Source organism: Pseudorasbora parva, chromosome 8 (assembly GCF_024679245.1).
Source record: "Pseudorasbora parva isolate DD20220531a chromosome 8, ASM2467924v1, whole genome shotgun sequence".
Lineage (NCBI taxonomy): Eukaryota > Metazoa > Chordata > Actinopteri > Cypriniformes > Gobionidae > Pseudorasbora > Pseudorasbora parva.
Window position 1 is genome coordinate 41,008,264 of NC_090179.1, and position 20,145 is coordinate 41,028,408.

The following is a 20,145-nucleotide window of genomic DNA, read 5'->3' on the forward strand; positions in this document are numbered from 1 at the left end:
TGGGCTACAGGGTGATATGGCTGCTGGCAATTATGTTACGGTTTTCTTCGTTGCAATATCTGGATTCGATTTCAACTAGCAGCGCCTCTTTTTGTTATTAAAACATGGCTAAACTGCCATTTATGACACATTTAAGAAGGAAACACGTCTTGACGAAGATGACAGGACACCATAACACTTTTGTCGTTTGAAAGTAAACAGGGCCTACTTGTTTTACATCATCATCAGTTATACAAGTTAAGCTCTATGGGTAGGTTTCTAGTCTGGCCTGCCGTGGCATGGCATTGGCATGTAATATTTGTGAGCAAGTAGTTTCCTTAAATGTACATAAGACACATTTGGCAATGGCAGGTTAATTGTTATACAGGACTCAGACATTGTGATTTATTTTCATGATATAGTTATAAGGACTATATATCTAACATTATCTTAATTTTTTCACGTTGCAGCCGATCACATGGAGCTTAGTGTTACAGTATTTCGTTTCTGTGACACTATAGTAGCACCTAGCAGAATTAAAAAAAAAAATCTGCGCGCGATCAAATATCACGAACACAGCTCGTAGTACTATGGGAGCTTGAGGATGGATCAACATGTGGAATAGATTATATTAAAAGTCAATAGACAATAAAAGGTCCAACATATGAATAGTCTACTTTTTTGCTGTGTTGCTATATGTTTCAATAGGATTTTGAATCCCCCCCCCCCCCATTATTCCGGCGGCCCACTCACACTATTAGAGGCCCAGCCATCATTCATTTTCTGCCTACGCCACTGTTGTAAGCAACATGATGTGGTCATTTATTAAAGGGGGGGTGAAACACTCAGTTTCAGTCAATCTCATGTCAATCTTGAGTACCTATAGAGTAGTATTGCATCCTTCATATCTCTGAAAAGTCTTTAGTTTTATCATATTTATAGAAGAAATATAGGCTGTACCGAATCTTTCCGGAAAAAACCGAGCGCCTGGAGGTGTATCGTGTGGGCGGAGCTAAAGAATGACGATCGCGAACAAAGCGGTGACGTCCTCAAGCGTGGAGAAACCCATGGCTATCTCAGCTAATACAGATAATGATCCACAATCAAATCTGAGCCAGAAATAAATTGAACAGGAGAAACAGCAACAGCAGGACGTCCGTCTCTGTGGTATGTACTGTATTTAGTGGCCTGTCAACATTTGTGTGTCTTTACTCGCAGTTTATGAGGACATGATTCGGTTTATGGATTATTGTATGCGACAAGACCTTAGAAGTAGCAAGCAAAACAGTTTTGCACGTCAGAGTCAGACTAGTGTAACGTTATACAGAACAACAATGGAGTAACCGTTAGCGCATTTGAATGACGAAGCACGCGATCGTGTCGTTTACTGATGTTTACTCACGCGACGAGCCAACAGCACAGACATTTGAAGTAGATTTACTCACCGGCTGCTTCCAAAGCAGGACCGAACCTTTATCGCTGGGACCGCTCTGTCAAAAACACACTTCTTTGGTATGATTTGTTGAAGTCCTGACAGCAGTGACCGTGGAAATCCACTTTGAGACGCGACTGAAGCGATGCTTTGAAGCTTCCCGTCATTTCTGCGTTCAAATCGGTTCAAATGCAGCGCTGCCTTCCCGGAATGCTGTGCTGAAGCGTTGAAGTCGCTCGACGTCACCCATAGGAATAAAGTGGAGCGCGGAGCGCGACATAAGTCTTCACGGACGACTGGATCTGCACCTGAGAGTGTTTACGCCGTGCATTTCCTCTCTAATCACGCGCGCGCACCCTACCGGGAGAAGAGCCCGTACGGCCCATACAAGGACATTCCGTTCTATTAACGTCAAGTAGACCCATACTCGAAAAAAACTCTCCGAAACTTGTGAGAAACTGGAAGGAGTATTTTTGACACAGAAATACTCCATCAAACGTCCAACATTAGTTTTTGAAACTTTGTCTATGTTTAGGATGGGAATCCAAGTCTTTAACAGTGTAAAAAGCTCAGTATGCACGAAACAGCATTTCACCCCCCCCCTTTAAGTGTGAACTCCTCTTCACTTCAGGCTGCACAACAAACAATTACATTTTTTAAATTATATCGTATTTGTTCTTTTGTGAACGCGTATGTCTGTTATCATAATAAATTACAGGAGTGAATTTATTGGGACTGAAAAGTGTCCCAATCAGCCTGAATTCACCCCTATGTGTTCTGGGGAACTTCTGGGGAAACTAATTGTTACAATGATCTGCTGGCAGCATTGTTAACAAGTGATTTCAAATTAAACAAAAATATAAAGTCTCAGAAGCCTTTCTATGTGATAGATGTAGACATTCTATGTGCAATGCATCAATCAAAAGCAAAACTGCTAATTAAAATATTTACTAAAATGAGTTGTGCCAACTTGACATGTAAACAGGGAATTATCCACAAGTCTCATCCACATGATCTACACAAGTAAACATAATATTTTTGAACCTACGTTTACTGAAACAGAGATGCTTTTGAGAAATGCAGCCATTACGTGATGTAGCCGGATCTGCAGGGAGTTCGGTGTAAACTGAATTCCATCATGTTGTGATTTGGCCCATAATGCTCTGGTTTGCCAAGTTTATGTAAATACAGGTGCTGATGTCCGCCCAGGAGACTTATATTTACATAGCACTCGTGTAAATAGCACCACTAGTCAGAATATCCACATTTCATTAAGTTCCACTGTAACAAATTGCTGTAGTTTTTACAGCAAAATTTTACAGAATATTACTGTTTAAGCATTTTACAAGATGCAGCTGTAATTCGCAATGCATTATGGGTTAATAATTGTTTCCATGTCAACTGTAATTAATTTACAAGAAGGAGGTGTTGTTTCTGTAGCTTATGCGTTTTCACAATAACTTACTGTGCTGTGGCATTATGGGGCGCAAACACTGAAGATTAGAGGCATTATTCATAATTCCTGGTAAGTTCTAGAAGTATACTGTTTTATATTTATTTAATTTAATGTATAAGCAATCATGTCACAATATCTTGCTAACACGACATTTAGAAGCTACATGTAAAAGTTGTCAACGTCAATATGTTTCCCCATACATAAGGTTTGGTTAGAAACGTAACGTCGTTTAACTTTAAGATTTTTCTTTCAGGCGCGAGGCGTTTTGACTCGTAGCCATGGTGAGACGAAGACGAAGACGAACAAGGTAAAAGCATCGACGAAAAACAACATTAATAGACATTATATAATATTATTTAACATGGATGAATAGGCTACTGCAGTTTATGGTTTCAGTATTTAGTTAAGTGAACTTCTTGTCGAGAGAGCACTCGTTCTCATATCATTTCAAATGAGAGGAGACAAAATGACGTGCGGTAAGCTTCAGCTGACGACAAACATAAGAAAATGCGATCAAAGCATGATAATGCATTTTCTCATTTCGCCAGTTTAATATTCTTATTGAGAACATTTAAAGTAGTGTTTAACTACATTTTAAATTAAAACCCATGCGAACTACTGTCATAGACTAGTATCTTTCTTTTGAAATAACTGACGAACAGCAAAATATGTGAAATTTCTACTTGGTTTTTCCCTTGTGTTAACTGTCCCAGTGGCGAGGCCAGAAATTTTTAACTGAGTGGACCTTGGTGGAATAGGGTGGACCTCAATGACTACTCTCAAATTACACAAATTAAACAATATGGGACAAAATCACTTGACAGTAAATATAAGCTATATATGATTTATTTTTTGCCAACAAATTCATATAATTCATATATGCAAAATTAATTTATAACAAGCAGCTACAAAGCCTATTGCAAGGTAGACAAATATAGATATTGTGCTGCTATATGACCACTAACAAGACATCAGTGTTCAGTAATTGGGTTCATTTTAAAATGGAATAACCAATTCTTGTCAACTAAAGCAACTCAGTATAACTGTTGTCAAACATGTATTTGCAGCTTAACCTGTGAGAATTTCGTCTCGTGTTATGCACCGTGGCCCGTGTTAAAAGTTTATTTCACTAGCAGACGTAAACTTATCTTCCCATCCCCTCAACAATACATGATTGGCTAAACATTACTACTAAGCTTATTGATTGGCTGCTGCAATAAGTCAGTTATATGAAAATGTTTTCGCTCTACAGTAATTATTTTTTAATAGGGCTGTCAATCGATTAAAATATTTAATCGCTATTAATCGCATGATTGTCATGAGTTAACTCGTGATTAATCGCAATTTAATCGCACATTTTTAGCAATTGTAAATCTAAAATTAAGTTTTTAATACTCTAATCAACATGAGTATGGACAAATATGCATGCTTTATGCAAATGTACATTTATTATTAGTGAAACCATACTTATTCAATAATAATCAATACAGCATGAAGATTAGACGTATCAAAGGTCATAGATGTTTATTTAAGAAATTGTTCATGTCTCTTAAGCCTAAACTTAAAAATTAAGAGTAAGCAGTGATTTTTCTCATTTTAAGAATATAAAGGGAGTCTTTACACTGGCAGTTTAATGCAGAGCAGGGCACAGTTCGTATGAAAAATTGGTAATGTGTACCAGTGAGCGCACCAGATCCACACCATACCTGGAGGAGGTCCATACTCCACGAGTAGGAATATAGTGCGGCCCCTTTAAGAGACGCGCGCTCCCTATTGAACTGCCGGTATTTTGCGTGTGCACGCCGAACTGGGCCGCGATTTACGTGGACAGTGTGAAGAACATGGACTCGGGAGCGCGCTTGTTCAGGGAAGTAACCTGTGCATTCGTTTTAGCCGATTGTAATGTATTTCGTTCAATAAAACAGGTGTGCTGTAAGCGGTGATGGTGTTAATGATTTACCTCAGACATGAGCGAGAGTGAGCTGCAGTGCATCGCGCTCAGACTGCAGAGAATGTGCTCAGTGAAAAAAACGCACTTTTCTTTCTGAAGTCTAATAAAAGTTAAACAAAAAATGTGGTAGCTTAGGCTATGTGGTAGCTTATGTAGGCAATAACTGCACTTTTGGTTTAGAATATTAATGTCAACCCTTTTCTTTCCCTATTAATGTTTGCTGCTGCGTCTGACTGCTCTCACTTTTTCCAACTACGGGCTATGCCACGGATCAAACAGAAAATGCGCGCTGCGTTAATAAATTTAGTGCTGTTAAAATGAATTTGCGTTAACGCGTTATTAGCATATTTGACAGCCCTATTTTTTAATGAAACTTTTTGTACGTGTTTAAGTGATTTGTGTTGTCACATAGGCATATTATTTTCTGCTATCACAATTTTTTTTTTTTTTGTCTGTTCTGATTGGGTGGGCCAGCCGTCAATCTGAGTGGGCCAGTGCCACCCTGGCCCTTATGTAGCCTCGCCCCTGAACTGTCCCATATCGATCTCAAATTAAAACCTACATGTAAATGAGAAATTGTGTCTGCACCATAGCAATAACATTCTGCCTCTACTCTATGCTATGTATCACTGTAACTAAACTGTATAATAATAAACATTATGCATTTTTCGGGAGTGTATTTTGATCTCATAATAGAAATGCATTAAAAAATTCACACTATCTTTTTATTTGTTTTAGGTGCAAAGAACAGCAGATGATGTGGAGAAAAGTTTGACATTACACGTTTCTTAAAACTTATTATATAGGTAGGCAATAGTAAATTATTATTAATTCTATTGTAAATCATTTGATAAGCTATTGTATTTTAGATTACATTTTATATATTGGAATACTACTGTTATATTGTAGGTTACATTATTGCTTTTATTTATTCATTTCAGGTGAACCCAGCAGATGACGGCTATTCAAGGATCAGGTGGTTGTGACTTCATGTGACTTCCTCAGCTTTGTGGCTGGATTTATTTCAACTTCAGTCTGGTGTCCCGGGAGCAGGCATCTTTTGCACACTTGAATCTTTTTCAAAGGTAACATGCTTTACTTGACTACTTTTATTTCTAAAAAAGGTTACTTGGTTTGATTACTGGTACATTTAAATGTGTGTACTGTATGATAAACAGTTAGATCCCCCAAAAATGTAAATTCTGTCATTAATTACTCTCTCTCATGTCATTTCAAACCTGTAAGACTTTTGTTCATCTTCAGAACAAAAAATAAGATATTTTTGATGAAATGTGAGATATTTCTGTCTCTCCATTGACAGTCAATAACTATCCCTTTCAAACTTTAGAAAGGTAGTAAAGACCTCATTAAAGTATCCATGTGACTTCATCGGTTAAACCTTAAAGGGGGGGGTGAAACACTCAGTTTCAGTCAATCTCATGTCAATCTTGAGTACCTATAGAGTAGTATTGCATCCTTCATATCTCCGAAAAGTCTTTCGTTTTATTATATTTGTAAAAGAAATATGGGCTGTACCGAGTCTTTCCGGAAAAAACCGAGCGCCTGGAGGCGTATCGTGTGGGCGGAGCTAAAGAATGACATATGCGCAAAACGGTGACGTCCTCAAGCGTGGAGAAACCCATCTCAGCTATCTCAGCTAATAGATATGATCCAGAATCTAATTCGGAGGCTGAAATAGAAACAGCAACAGCAGGACATCCGTCTCTGTGGTACGTACTGTATTTAGAGGCCTGTCAACATGACATGATTCGGTTTATGGACTATTGTATGCGACCAAACCTTAGTAGCAAGCAAAACGGTTTTGCACGTCAGAGTAGTGTAACGTTATAAGTTACATAGAACAGCAATGAAGTCCGTTAGTGCATTTGAATGACGAAGCACGCAATCGTGTCGTTTACTGATGTTTACATACACGACGATAAGCACAGCACAGACATTTGAAGCAGTTTTACTTACCGGCTGCTTCCAGGACCGAACCTTTATCGCTGGGACGGCTCCGTCAAAAACACACTTCTTGGAGTGTGGAGATCCACTTTGCGATGCGACTGAAGCATTTCTGCGTTCAAATCGGTTCAAATGCAGCGCTGCCTTCCCGGAATGCTGTGCTGAAGCGTTGAAGTCGCCTTAATGTCAAAGTGGAGAAATGAAGTGGAGCGCGGCGCGGACTATAACCGACATTAGTGTTCACGGACGACTGGATCTGCAGCTGAGAGACTGTTTACAGCGTGCATTTCCTCTCTCGCGCTAGTGACGCGCGCGCGCACCCTACTGGGAGAAGAGCCCGTACGGCCCATACAAGGACCTTCCGATCTTTTAACGTCAAGTAGACCCATACTCGAAAAAAACTCTCCGAAACTTGTGAGAAACCGGAAGGAGTATTTTTAACACAGAAATACTCCATCAAACGTCCAACATTAGTTTTTGAAACTTTGACTATGTTTAGGATGGGAATCCAAGTGTTTAACAGTGTAAAAAGCTCAGTATGCATGAAACAGCATTTCACCCCCCTTTAATTTTATGAAGTGATGTAAGTGTAAGTTTATTTGTGTAGGGCTGGGCGATATGACGAAATATATCGTCTGGACGATAGAAAATGTCTATCGTTTTATATAAGGCTCTATCGCTTACGCCACGATAAGGCGTTTATGGCAGAATTTTACGTCAAGATGCACCTCACGCCACGGCATGCCCATGCAATACATAAACGCGCTCCCTCTGTCTCTCTCTCGCTCTCTCACTCACACACACACACGCGCTGCAGCCTCCCTTCCACTCACGTCACTTTTTTAAAATCCCCTACAGCGCGAAACACGAGTCCCGCAAACGCGCCGCAGAGGAGCTTGTTTGTAATCAGAGGACAAATGGCTCCTTAGTTTCGAAATGGTTTGGGTACAAGGTGATCGCGTTGAAAATAAAGGCGTTTGTCCAGCCTTAGAAGCTCATTTGAATCATTGCCGCGGCTCATTTAAGAAAATGACAGCTCCGAAGAGACGCCGCTTTAGTTTGAGGTAGTTCTAACAATAATAAAGAAAGACGATCAACACCTTATGTGTTACCACTGAAATGAAGATGTAATATATTTCCAAATGTAAGCCCATCTTAAGCGAAATCCACGCTTCATACTGTCGTCTGCCCTGACTCTAACCTCGAGTGTTTACTTTTTGCAAACCTTGTGAGCACGCAAACCCAAACGCTGTGACCTCGCGCCAAATGTTTTTATTGGTTTATTAAGTACAAACAGGCGAGTTATGAAAAATTGAGTGCGAGGGATATGTTCAATCACACAAAAAGATTTTGGAATGAGACGGCCAACTGTAGTAGCGTTTAGTCCACTGTCTATAATAGCCTAATTTAGAGATCACTTTTTTATTTATTTTAACCGACAACTTTGATCGGTTAACGTTAATACGGTCAGCCATCAGTCAAACGTTCATCGGTAAACATCCCTAGGCAGGTGTTAACTTTACTAACAGTCTTGCTTTAAAAAAAGGTTCTAAATAAAATAAAAATGTAGTCCATACTACCTTTATTTGTTTTGTATATCATTTCAAACTGCATTTCCACATTACAATTTTGTATAGACTATTCATAAACTGAATTAACAGAAAGGTTGCTATATCGTTATGTATATCGTTATCAGGATATCAAATGAGCTATATCGGGATATGAAATTTTGGCCATATCGCCCAGCCCTATATTTATGTATAAAAACATAATTTACCACTTTAAATTCATGTAACAACGTCCGCTCTCGTGTCAACACAACACGCATGCATTGAGGTGCTCTCATGAACATGCGTTGGAAAATAATATTTTGTATAATATTTTATTTTTGCACAAACAAAGCACTCGATTTGCTTAATAAAATTCAGGCTAAACCACTGGAGTTATGGGTTACTTTAATGATGTCTAAACTAACTTTCTGGACCTTGAAAGTGGTAGTTGTGTAGACTGTCAGTGGAGGGACATTAGCTCTCAGATTTCATCAAAACATATCTTCATTTGTGTTCTGAAGATGATCAAAAGACTTATGGTTTGGGAACGACATGAGGGTGAGTAAATGACAACATTTAAAATTTTGGGCTAACCATTTAACAGTAAGGTAAGGCAAGGCAAGTTTATTTATATAGCACATTTCATACACAATGGCAATTCAAAGTGCTTTACATAAAGGGAATTAAAATAGGGCGATCTCTCGCGATCTCTGCACTGACACAGTTCGGTTAGATTTGCGCTGCTCACTTATTGTCTGCAGGAGGAAATATCGCCAGATCAGCCTCCACCGGGCGTGACAGTTCTATTCTGCCACATTCTGTGTCTGCATTCGGAGCCGCTCGCGCTCTCGTCCGTCTTCCTGTTCCACGGCTGCCCCCACGGACCTTTCTGAGTTTTTCGCGGGTATGTCGCTCTCTCAGTCTTCTCCTTCTGTGTCTAGCCTATTACGGGCCTGCCCGGCCGCGTGTGGGTCTCTTATCGCCGCTAAGGATTTTCACCCTTTCTGTGTGGTCTGCTTGGGCCTCAAGCATGCAGAGGAGGCAATAGAGAACCCGGAGAACTGCAGTTACTGCCTGGTACTGCCTAAGAAACTCCTGCGACACCGCCTTAAAGTTGCCGCTACTCAGTGTGGCGAGCTCGACTTGTCGTACTCGGATATGGAACACGGCGACGACAGCGCGCTACCGGGGACCTCCCGGGGCGCGACGGCTCTTGTTTTGGCTGACCAGCCCAATCCTGAGTTCCCCGAAGAGGACATCTTCACGGGTAACCTCCCGCTCGCCGACGATCTTGCCGGGTCCGGTGATTACGACGACGCGGGCCTTCTTGAAATTTCGGAGGACGAGGAGGCCATCCCGCCCTCTGTTATTCCCCAGGCTAGCGCCCCCGCGGCCTTGCCGCAATCCATCCTCCTGGATGTGTGTGAGCGAGCGGCCGCTTGTCTCAACATTAAATGGCCGGCTCCACAGAACGCCACCGACCAGGAGAGGGATATTTATGACGGTAAAGTGTTGGGAGCCCCCCCCGGCCCGAGGAAAGAACTCTTTCCCGTTCTTCCAGCGTGCGCTAAGCACATGAGGCACTACTGGAACGACCCGCTCGATCTTAAACACGGTCTCGCGGGGCTGGAGGTTGAAGATATGGCGGCTCGCGGCATGGGCGAACCGCCTCCCATTGAGCCCTCCATTGCCAGACACCTCAACCCAGTCCAGGGAGGGCTGCCCGCCCCCCCGAAGCCGGTCCTTCCTAACAGGATGGACCGTTTTTCTGCCTCGGTGCACCAGGCCGTTTATAAATCCTCGGCCTTGGCTGTTAGGAGTCTGAATGTCTCCTCCCTCCTTTCCGCTTACCAAGCGGAGATCCTGGACGATCTGGGCCAGCAGTTAGATAAGGGATCTTCTCCCTCTCCTGCACTGTGGAAGGAGATCATAACGGTTAACGACCTCGTTCTCCGTAATGCTCGTCAGGTCGTCCAAACCTGCGGGCGCTCTATGGCGCTTTCCGTGGTAGGAGAGCGCTCGCTCTGGCTCAACCTGTCTGGTCTCCCGGATAGCGAAAAGAAACGTATCGCAGGCGCCCCGGTAGAGCCCGGCCGGGCTCTCTTTGGCCCCGCAGTTGCTATGATGCAACAACGATGCGACGACAAGAAGGAGCACGAGGCCTTCATATTGTATCTTCCCAGGAAGACGGTCCCACGCCAGGCGCCCCCCGTGCGTTTGCCTAACCCCCCGGTCCCGGGACGTAATTTTAATCAGGTCAAGGAAAAGCCTCGAAAGAAGTTTTCTGGGCTTTCTTCCTGCCCCAGAACCCCTGTCCAAAGGACGGAAGGTTCCTGCTGTAGGGTGTCCCCCTCCCGTGGCTGCCCAGCCCATGTGTTTAGTGGACGATGTGTGTTCCCCCCTGTTCAAGGGGATTGTCGTGAGGAAAAGTTCAAAAGCAGTGTAACCACACCGCACATACTGTGTTCCCCTCACCCAAATAATAAAGGCTTCGGCCCCAGTGTTTCCCAGAAAACACAACACACACAGAAACACAAAAAACACAATAAATCTAACGAATCAAATGAATTCGTCACAGCGAGATACCCTCTCAATGTAGGGAAATACCCTTTCTCTCGTAATGGTGAACCTGCACGTGTCGTCCCTAGTTTCTCCACTAGAGGGCGCTATTGCATCACAAATAAGCCAGCTAGGCATGCTCGAAGCCAGCACGGCCCGGACGGGCATACTCATACTCTGTGTGTCAGCAGCCTGGCTTACTGTATTGCGCATGATATTACAGGGCTATCGTCTGCAGATTGCTATGAAACATCCACGTTTCAGCAGCGTTCTCTTTTCTCACACAGAGGAAAGCACGGCCCACGTCCTGAAGGAGGAAATCTCCTCTCTTCTAAACAAAGGTGCGATTCAGGTGGTTCCCCACAATCTGATAAACCAGGGTTTCTTTTCCCGTTATTTCCTGGTCCCTGTCGGTACACGATCCGTTCCACCTGCACGATCCGTTCTACGCATGCGTAGTAGACTCTTTAGAAAATGCGCATGCGCAAATGAAAATACTGTTTTGCAACGATTTACGACACTGCACGATCTGTTCCACGCATGCGCATATTTATACCACGAGACTTTCATTCACTCACAGCAAAAGAAAAGAGAAGCGTCTGACTGCAGACTGGGCGATTTTTTTTTTTTTTTTTTAATGTTTATTATTATTGTTGTTAATTACAAAGTATGACTATGGGCGAGTGGAGCATGTATGAGTATGAGCTCGGTGGGAGGGTTTGGGGTCAAATCATTGAAAATCATAAAATCATTGGCCAGAGGTTACCATCTTGTCATCATGTGCCTTGGAGATATTGGCTGATTGGACTGCTGTCAAGTTTAATACCACTGCCCCCCGCAAATCATCCACTCGGCAACAAAGTAAGCCTATTTCCAGAGGTGAGTAACTTTTTATTTTTGCACAAACTGTTTAAATATTATAACTAACTTCACGACTAAAAAAGAAATCTAATAAAAATAAAGTGATAAGGCCTAGATGACACTGAGGTTACATTGATTACATGATTTTATAAAGTTGTGAAGAAATGACAGTAGCATGTAATTTTTTCTGACAGGATTTGGTGTCAGAGAAGGGTTTCTGACAGAAATTTGTTTTTTTTAAGTAATTGTTCACCTTATTTCATATTGCATACATGATTTTTATAAAGTTGTGAAGAAATGACAGTAGCATGTAATATTTTCTGACAGGATTTGGTGTCAGAGAAGGGTTTCTGACAGAAAAAAAATATTTTTTCTTATAGAATGGAAATGGAGTTCAGAGGAAAAACAGAGAAGTTTGCCCTTTACGATGCCGTTCAGCGATATTTGGTTTACGGGCTAGTGGATGCGGCGTTGAAGAAGAAGGTCTCACCCATGGCTAAAAATTTTGCTATAAGAGGTAAGTGAGTGGAGACGGGTAGCAGCAGCTAGGAGTAATGGGCGGAATAGTAATTTTAGGAATATCTATTTTAAAGTCAGTCCAAAATGATATAGAAAAAGGGCAATACAAAAAATAAATGTTTAATATCTTCAAGTGATGTGTTACAAAAAGTGCATTCATTTTGTAAAAACATTGTTTGTCTATCACAGAAAGTCATTATTTTTCTCTTTAACAGTATGCCCTCTGCATCTGTACTGGTGCCATGTTTCACTTTTTGGATGTAAGTTGTAGTTCATGTAATGTATGTATCCAAGAATGTTAAAAAACAAACAATGCAAGACTCCAATATTACATGTATATTACAGACTGACATAACATCTATTCGGAAGTGGTGGTGTCTCCAGATCCTGGAGAAATTCTCGATCGCAAGGTAGGACACATTTCAAGCACTAAAACATTGCTTCCAATGTCTGCTTTACAATTGTGCTGCATTAACAGTACCATACTTTTAAATAGGCATGGGCAGAACTTAGGGCAGCGCTTTGCCTTCTGGACAGAGGAGGCAGAACAACTGATGGCAGGCACCCTACCACCTATTTACAGCCTTTATCGACCCCAAATAGTCAAGGTATGGCCAAACTAACCAGACAACCATTTCCACGTATGCATTCTATATAGGTAGGTCTCCAAAAATTAGAATATTTTGGAAAAGTGTGTGAATTACTGAATTAAATGTAAAACTTGAAACGGATACATTATATAGATGTATACAACATGCTACATCATGTGATATATTCAAAAATAGAAGATCGTAACAAACAGTCAAATGGATTTATAATTTAATTAAATTACTTATTTAATAACCAAATATAACCTGTAATACAACACGAACCCCGCCTCAGATCTGTTATTCAGAATGTGTGGACGCACTTCCAAGAACAACGTGCTGAAGCGTCACCTCAACCCAATTAATTCAAAACGATTTATTAAAATATTGTTTTCATTAATGTTATGTAATGTGACAGTCCCAATTATAGTTATTATTAGTCGTGCGTTGCTGTTTGAACTGCGCGAGCTGAAGCGGATGCGCTGAATTAACACCGGTAAGTTAGGCAAGGTACGGCACTGAATCTCTTTGTTAGCGCATTATTTAACTAAACAAAAAGCTTCCTATATGAGATTAATCAGATTTATATAAAGTTAACAAAATATTACAAATTATATCTACACAAAATTTTGCGAATGCACAAGTGAACTTGAATTGAGTTGCTGATATTCATATTCAGAATGGGAGACGCGTACATACGCTCCTCCTAGAACGCTCTTAACACGGCACCTTAACCCAATGACTTTACAACCATTTATTAAAATAGTGTTCTCATTTTGGTATATAATATGATCGTCCCAATCATAGTTATTATGCATTGCTCTGTATGCGCTAAAGCAGAAGTACTGAATGAAAACCGGTAGCCATCACTAACTGAAGCCACTTGCTAGTGCGTTTTATTTCACTAAAAGAAACGCATCCTGATACATCACATATATAACGTTACAAAATAAATATAATATTTCAAATTACTTCAGCACAATCTAATGCGAATGCACAAGTGAACTTGAACTAAGTTACATGCGCGAGTCAGAATGCGTGACTCATGTTGTGCATGTGCTCTTCCTGGATCAATGCAATGAAACACACGGCAAATAAACCCAAATAATTAACAATCACAATGTTTTATTACACTAGTGTTCTCATTAATGTTGTGTAATATGACAGTCCTAATAATAGTCATTATTAGCTGTGCATTGCTGTTGGAGCTGAAGCTGATCACCACCATGCTTTAACTACCGCCTCTAACGTTAATGATTAACCAAATGCATCTGTACCGAAGATAAGGTGTAAAAGCTCAGTCTAGGTGCTAATTCTGGGTTTATCACCAGGTTCACTCAGGTGTGTCGGCGAGAACACCACTTAAGGCCAAATTTTCCAGAGAATGAAATGAAGAGAGGGGAGATAATTCTTTTATGCTGTTTATTCCTTCATCTGTCTTGAGTGTAAATGTGAGTGTAATTTCGAGTGTGGTTTCTATAAAGATAGAATAAAATACAAATGAATAAAGGAAACATACATATATATATACACTCATTCCTCCTTCAGCACTAATACACATTACATAAATAAACAGTAGTCAGAAGATGACTATATCTCTTAAACCGCAAAATGTAGGCAGAGAGAAAGTATTCAAACACTTCTCAGATTTTCTACCATGCATTAAGTGACTAATGACGTAGATAGAACGTACTGTTGTCTATAATATACTTTAAAGCATCAATAGAGGTCCAGATAATTATATTTAAGACCACCTCATATGTTACTCAGCCACAGAGTACTTAACCTTCATAACAACACATACTGAATAAAGTTTAAACACATGTCTAAACACGATGTGACCCAAAGCTAGAAAGGAATGCACAAACGGGAATATAATTAACACAACGGTCGTGCGATGACCATTAAGCTCTTAACTATTATCCATGTCGAATATTAGAAATAACAGTTGACAAAGAAATACAATATCACGAGTAATGCAACAGATTTACTTACTTTTCTCATTCACGCACACTCTGAGGAAAGTTTCACTCACAGTTAAAATCTAACTGAACGATCTCTATCGTATTGAACACTAACTGCGTGACAACTGACTGACAGTCTCTATCATACTGCATACTACTGCGTGACGTCAGATATAGTATACAAACCCAGAGTGCGCTCTGCTACCCTATTACACGCACTGAATAAACGGGAGTGAAAGTGAAAGTGAAACGAAGCACATTATGATCAACTGCACTAAATAATAGCAACACTAACATAACTTTGGGGCCTTTTCTACAGCATCCTTATGAGATAAATCAGCTATAGATAGGCCTGCACAATATAAACACAATATTACAACTTACATTTGCACAAAACAAAAGGCTTCGAATGCACATGCAAACTTGCAGTCATGATGAAGGAGTAACTCCAGCTGTAAAATGCAGGGCCGGCGTTTGCTATAGGCGAGCTAGGCAGTCGCCTAGGGCGACAATTGTGTTCGGGGCGCGAGCGCGCTCTAGTGCCGCCCATTACTTCCCATTAAGCATAGAATCGGACAAGCGAAATACAACATAATGTTCATTAAACATGATCATCATAGGGCGCCCCCTCAGCCACACGTTTAATTACTTATCAACCTGATTATTAGATTGAATTGATGGTGATTGATTATTAGTTCAGGCGTTAGGTCAGGCAAGTGCTCATCTTGCGCGTTCATCAAAAATGAGGCATCTAAACCCGCGGATGCACAGGGACGGAAAAAGAGAAAAAAAGAAAGGAAGAAAATTGAAAGAAAGCCCAGTATAGAGGTTAGCCTTCTTATCTCAGCCAATAAGTTGTCAAACAAAATAAAATCACTTAGTATCAATCTTATCAAATAATATTTATTTTGTAAATATTATTAATATTGTCACTAAGCTGCACTTGCTAGTTTTCTACATAATTACTATAAGTATTGCAAACATAACTTCACTGACAATAATATACAATAACCTACATGGATGTCATTTAAATATCAAAAGTCCAGTTCGTTATGAATATGGATAACGTATATGTTATCTATAAAAAGTACAAACGCTTTCTACGTGGGCGTCGGAAGGAAATAAAAACGGCCTCTCGTTTTTTTTTTTACTGGAGCAGCCTAACGATATGCCATATTATTTACATTAGACACAAATATGCTGTGTTCACCAAATTCTTTACAGCGGCTGTAGTGTAGTGGTAACACGCATGGCATCAAGATTTGATGCAGATCGATCAGAGGTTCGATCCTGCCTTTAGCCACACTCGCTCTATTCCCTTTTCCCATCACATATCAAATCGGAAAGGCGTTTATTTTCAATAAAAAGTGAGAAAATGTTTGAAAAGAGGAAATAAAGCGTCGAACGTGTTTAATAATAAGTGCTTCTCGGTTAGGTGTAGGCCTAGGAAAACAGACGTGCTGAATTAGAATAGAGACGATAAAAGTGAGTGGGGAGGGGTGGGGGGCGCAAAACTCCATCTCGCCTAGGGCAACCAAAGAGCTAGAGCCGGCCCTGCTAAAATGGTCCCAAATAGAACTCGGGCACGCTCGCTTCATTTTTCCTCCCGTTTCGCGGTTGAGCAGCACGCACGCGCATGACCCTGCTTAATCGATGATCGATAAGTCTTATCGATCAAATGTCTTATCGACAATTAATCGATCATCGATTAATCGTTGACATCCCTAATGTACACCAATAATGCGCTTTTTTCCAATGATCAGAGTAAGGAGTTAATCGCAGTAAAATGTTTACATGACTGGAGCAAACCTCTTCACTCCTACATGCAGTTTTTATTTTCGTATTATTTACACATAGCCCAATGCAGAACACAAATGATGAACTAATATACTGTCCACTGTTTTAATTTACGGACGTTAAATAATAAACAGGTTCTTATGGACGTATTTTGTTATTCTGTGCTGTGATGAAGACAGAAATATTATGTCGGTGACTGTAACAGTTTTATACACTACTGTCACGTTATCTGAGCTGTTTCTGGATAAAGGCAGACTGCTGCCGATTAATTGACAGTGAGTCGTGTTGACAGAGTTCAGGGAAAACGTCCTAATTTCTGTAATTAAATTTTTGTTTATTTTTGGTTGTATGTGCTATTCTAATTTTGTGAGATACTGAATTTGGGGTTTTCTTTAGATATAAGCTGTAGTAATCAAAATGAACATGCATAATAGAAATATTTCGCATAGTGTCTAATGAATTTACATAATGTATGAGATTCACGTTGTAAATTTGAATTATTGAAACTTCCACAATATTCAAATTTTGTGAGACCTACCTGTATTTACTTTGTGCATGTTATGGTTTATTTGAGCTAGCAGATGCTTTTGTCCAAAGTGGCTTACAAATAAAAACAGTACAAAGGTTCGCAATTAATAGCCTAATGAAAATACAATATAAAAGCATAAAAAACCATAACTAATAATAACTATTTAATTTATGCTGAAAATATGTCTTAAGGCCCCTTTTGAAAGACCCAAAACATCTTATGTTGTATTAATGGTATTTTACTTTGTCATAGGAGGAACAAGTAGAAGTGGAGGAGCTGCCCCTCACATTGAAACACATGTACCAGGCAGAATACATTGTGAGGAACAGTGTTGGGCTTTTCACTGGCCAGGTGCAAGAACCAAAATACATGTCCATGGATCATGATGAACGAAGGAAAGCATGGAGGGAGTGTCACGTCACAGACAAAGGAAAAGGTGCGAGGACTCAAGTGCAGAGAAAGATAATTTATTACAAAATAAACATAAACTCAAAACAAAACCCACGAGGGGGAAAAACACACAATAGAATAATAAAATATAAACTTAAACAAACCAACAGAATCACAGGGAGAACGGGAGACGCAGACATTACACAAGGATCCAACACAGACTGACAAACACAAGGAGATTATAAAGGGAACAAACAAGGCAGATAATGAGGGAGAACAGGTGGGGCAAATTAACCAATAATCAGATAACAAGGGGGAGGGAACTGACAGGGACACGAGCACATGCTCAACATAACAAAACCCACAAGTGCACACACGACAGGACAGGCATGTGACATTACCCCCTCCTTAAGGAGCGGCTACCAGACGCTCCACTAGGGACGGGAGGGACAGACCAGGGAGGGACGGGAGGGACAGACCAGGGAGGGACGGGAGGGACAGACCAGGGAGGGACGGGAGGGACAGACCAGGGAGGAACGGGAGGGACAGACCAGGGAGGCACGGGAGGGACAGACCAGGGAGGCACGGGAGGGACAGACCAGGGGGGCACGGGAGGGACAGACCAGGGGGGCACGGGAGGGACAGACCAGGGGGGCACGGGAGGGACAGACCAGGGGGGCACGGGAGGGACAGACCAGGGGGGCACGGGAGGGACAGACCAGGGGGGCACGGGAGGGACAGACAAAGAAGGTACAGACAAGGGAGGGGTAAACAAGGGAGGAACGAGGAAAACAAAAAGTTCAGGAGGCCATGGTGGCCCACAAAGTTCGAATGGCCAGGGCGGCCCACCGAGTTCGGGAGGCCCACCCAGTTCAAGCGGCCGGGGCGGCCCATAGAGTTCAGGCAGCCAGGGCAGTGCGGGTAGAGCAGGGCGCCAGGGAGGCGCGGTGAGAGCAGGGCGCCAGAGAGGCGCGGTGAGTGCAGGGGGCGCTAGGGAGGCGCGGTGAGAGCAGCACGCTTCAGTGGCGCGGTGAGAGCAGGACGCCTCAGCGGCGCACGGAGAGCAGGACGCCTCAGCGGCGCACGGAGAGCGGGACGCCTCAGCGGCGCACGGAGAGCGGGACGCCTCAGCGGCGCACGGAGAGCAGGACGCCTCAGCGGCGCACGGAGAGCAGGACGCCTCAGCGGCGCACGGAGAGCAGGACGCCTCAGCGGCGCACGGAGAGCAGGACGCCTCAGCGGCGCACGGAGAGCAGGACGCCTCAGCGGCGCACGGAGAGCAGGACGCCTCAGCGGCGCACGGAGAGCAGGACGCCTCAGCGGCGCACGGAGAGCAGGACGCCTCAGCGGCGCACGGAGAGCAGGACGCCTCAGCGGCGCAGGGAGAGCAGGACTGCTCAGGGGCGCAGGGAGAGCAGGGCGCCTCAGCGGCGCAGGGAGAGCAGGGCGCCTCAGCGGCGCAGGCAGGGCGTTGGGGAAACTTCTCCAGTCCAGCAGTATCCACCGGCACTGGGACCACCGGAATACGATCTGCTGGCATTGGGACCACCGGAACATGATCTGCCGGAACTGGGACCACCGGAACACGATCCACCGGCACAGGGACCACCGGAACACGATCCACCGGAACTGAGACCACCGGCACACGATCCACCGGAACTGGGACCACCGGAACTGCCTCCGGGGCTTCGGATAAAGCCCTGTGCTCCTTCCACGCATGCAGGACTGCCACCACAAAGCATCCCATCACAGCCCTCCAGGCCGTTTCCGGACTCGGGACCACCGGAACACGATCCACCGGCACAGGGACCACCGGAACACGATCCACCGGCACAGGGACCACCGGAACATGATCCACCGGCACAGGGACCACCGGAACACGATCCACCGGCACAGGGACCACCGGAACACGATCCACCGGCACAGGGACCACCGGAGCACGATCCACCGGCACAGGGACCACCGGAACATGATCCACCGGCACAGGGACCACCGGCGCACGCTCCGCCGGTACTGGAACCACCGGAATACGATCCGCCAGCATAGGGACCACCGGAATACGATCCGCCGGCAAAGAGACCACCGGAATCCGATCCACCGGTACTGGGACCCCTGGAATCGGGACCACCGGAGCAGGTACGGAGGGAGCCTTTCTCCTCCTCCTCCGTTTCGGGACCACCGGCATAGGGACCACCGGAACACGGTCCACCGGCATAGGGACCACCGGAACACGATCCACCGGTACAGGGACCTCCGGAACACGATCCACCGGAATAGGGACCACCGGAACACAGTCCACCGGCATAGGGACCACCGGAATACGATCCGCCAGCATTGGGACCACCGGAACACGATCCGCTGGCACTGGGACCACCGGCACAGGGACCACCGGCACAGGCACGGAGGGAGACTTCCTTCTCCTCCTCCGTTTCAGGACCACTGGAGCAGGGACCACCGATCTTGGGACTGCCAGGGCAGGGGCCATCTCCCTGGCAGCTCTCTCCTGCTGGCAGGCGATAGCTTCCACCATTGCCTCAAATGTGCCTCCGTCATATGCCCTTCTGAGCCACCACTCCATGGGCTCATCTAGGGCATAATTAAAAAGG

The 20,145-nt window shown here is 43.3% G+C and overlaps 1 long non-coding RNA gene across 1 annotated transcript; it reads left to right on the forward strand.

The window, feature by feature from the left end:
• Positions 1-11,965: 11,965 nt before the first annotated feature.
• On the forward strand, positions 11,966-17,554 carry LOC137085317 (uncharacterized). Its single transcript, XR_010906963.1, has 5 exons — positions 11,966-12,270; positions 12,488-12,532; positions 12,618-12,682; positions 12,769-12,880; positions 17,402-17,554. It is a non-coding gene; the product is annotated as an uncharacterized lncRNA (long non-coding RNA).
• The last annotated feature ends 2,591 nt before the right edge of the window (positions 17,555-20,145 follow it).